General features: G+C 40.1%; 1 protein-coding gene and 1 long non-coding RNA gene across 4 annotated transcripts in view; one reads left to right on the top strand and one right to left on the bottom strand.

Annotated features, from left to right (window-relative positions):
* LOC147018372 (GATA-binding factor 2-like) overlaps positions 1 to 2,500 on the top strand; it is an 89,768-nt gene that overhangs the window by 43,724 nt on the left and 43,544 nt on the right. The gene's annotated exons all lie outside the window — the stretch shown is intronic.
* LOC147018373 (uncharacterized) overlaps positions 1 to 2,500 on the bottom strand; it is a 31,164-nt gene that overhangs the window by 19,456 nt on the left and 9,208 nt on the right. Inside the window, exon 1 of one of the 2 annotated variants that reach the window (XR_015062354.1) lies at positions 120 to 217. The exons of the other annotated variant lie outside the window; for it this stretch is intronic. This is a non-coding gene — a long non-coding RNA (uncharacterized LOC147018373). Of the gene's footprint in view, positions 1 to 119; positions 218 to 2,500 lie in introns of those variants that run through there. 2 annotated transcript variants of the gene reach the window in all.

The following is a 2,500-nucleotide window of genomic DNA, read 5'->3' on the forward strand; positions in this document are numbered from 1 at the left end:
AAGCAATACAAGCAGACGAGACCTCCAGCTTAATGGAGGGCATAATCATTCCTGTAAAACACCACAATGACAATTTATAGCTTGGCCGACATTCGAACCCCAGAGGCGATTGTGCGTACCTCTAGGCGAGGGCTTGTCCAATACGCTCGCCACTCGTCACATGTGGCGAATCGGCCGCAGACATGTGGCGAATCGGCCGCAGACATGTGGCGAATCGATGTTCTTCAAAGGTTGTATTGATTTATTGATTTTGCAAACAGTTGTGTTGGTGCATCATTCGTCAGACGGCACCAGCAGGTTGCCGACACATGAAATATTATTTTGAGCTTACTAAATTGGCTGATGTTAAACTACTATTTTTTAATATCGCTCACGAACAAATGACCTCCGTTGTTCTGACAGCACAATGTGCACACGTCAGTGATCTATCTTACCGTCGCAGTTTCCATATTCAAATCGAAAAATAATCTTCCATTTTTACCTCAACCCACCAAAGGTGGAAGGAAGTTGTTTTCACCCCTGTCTGTCTGTCTGTCTGTCTGTCTGTCTGTCTGTCCGTTTGTTTGTTTGTTGGCACGATATCTCAAAAGGTTGTGCACGGATTTGTACCAAACTTGCTGGGTGGATTTCTTATGGATCAAGGACCAGTTGGTTCGATTTTGGTGAAGATCCAAATCAGATTCTGGATACTGGAATTTTTTTAAAGTGTTTCTTTTCCATTTGGAGATGAGGGGGTGGGCAAAACTATATATTTGATATTTCTTGTCCTGTACCGATCGGAATTCCCAGACATTGTTATTGATTTCTACAACGCTCGCTGACTATGATGATGTGAAGTGATGAACGAGGAGGTCTCGTGTTCTTCTTCTTCATCTAAATGAATGCTTAGGTAGCCGCCTAACCCCCTCCCCCCAACCCTCCCCCTCGCCTCTCCCCCTACCCCAACACTTTTTTCAAATTGACCGTGTATTTAAATACTCAATGCTAACCCCAAACACCAACAATTATATAAAGAAAAAACTTTGTGGTAAATATGGTCACCTGATCGCCACAAGTTTGGAGAGCATCAATTTCATCAAGATCCTGCCGGACACCAAGGCAGTATAGGTCCTGGGGCATCCTTCCAGCCCATAACACGTGACTTAGTATGATTAGTAAGGAGAGGGACAAAGGTTTTATTTTATTTTTTTCAGTACATACGTTTTTAGACACCCTGTGATATTGTGAGTGTCTTGTTTGTAGAACTTTTTGAACACACAAAGTACTTGGAAGAATTCAGAGTGGAACCTTTTAAAGCACGATTCCTTTTTCTGAACATTGTGCAATATGTGGTGGTAATGTTTTCTCGGTACTATCGTGGTCTGAAATAAATAGTTCATTCACTGATATTTACGCAAATTGAATGTTGTGGACAATCTTTAGCAATTTTCAATGGTTTCTTTTATATTTTTTGGGATTTTAATAAACAGGGGAATTTTTAATTTTTTTGTAATAAGCAGGAAATTTATATATTTTTTAAATAGACAGGGAATTTTTAAAAGTATTTTAAAAAGGGAATTTTTTTTTTAAAATAAACAGGGAATTTTTATTTTAAAAAAATAAACAGGGAATTTTTATTTTAAAAAAATTAACGGAATTTTTATTTTTTTTAAATAAACGGAATTTTTATTTTTTAATAAACAGGTATGTCCATAAGAAAAGTTCACTTTGTGGTGCACTTTTAACGCCTTTGTGAAAAGCCGTGCTGTGACCCTGTCTTGGCGTTAGCTCAAAGATCGTGCCCGTTGAGCCTGCGGGGCCTTTATCTCGCAATCCTTCGACCTCCCCCACCCACCCCTTCTCCCCTCACCCCTACCCTGCTCTGCCCATCCCGACTAACTCAATGGGGTCAAAGCGTCCGGCGCATTGCATTCCCCCGCGGGATAAATGTACCAATCTCACCCCCAACCCAAACCTTTCCCTTCGCCGCAAGTACATGGCTTGGCAATCCAACTCCATTCCGAGGCACGAACGATGAGCCACGACATTCGCCAACGTGTACAAAGGACATGATCAGCAAGTCTATGGCCTCATTACAATACAATACGTCTTTGAACGAAAGCATTTACATGTATTTTCCAAGAACTTACACTTTTCAACTCACAACTATCTCCATTTTTTTTTATGTCTCTTCTACTTTTAACTCTATTTCCTACTTACTGGATAATCAACAGAATTCCTATTTTCGGTGTTTCACAAACCCCAGATGAAAGAAATATGACGTGCACGATGGGTATTCAAAAACTTGAATGAACGAGATGCAATCATCCAAGACAACACAAAAATTGCAATGAGGCACATTCATCTATTTAATATATAATATGGGAGATAATAATATATATCCAAAATGTATATTTAGTGTGTGTGTGTGTGTGTGTGTGTGTGTGTGTGTGTGTGTGTGTGTGTGTGTGTGTGTGTGTGTGTGTGTAAATAGCTTACCAACATGCAGGTATGCACACTC

The sequence above is a fragment of the Eptatretus burgeri genome, chromosome 10, assembly GCF_056783735.1.
Source record: "Eptatretus burgeri isolate ZD-2024b chromosome 10, Ebu_testis_v1, whole genome shotgun sequence".
In the NCBI taxonomy this organism is placed as follows: Eukaryota; Metazoa; Chordata; class Myxini; order Myxiniformes; family Myxinidae; genus Eptatretus; species Eptatretus burgeri.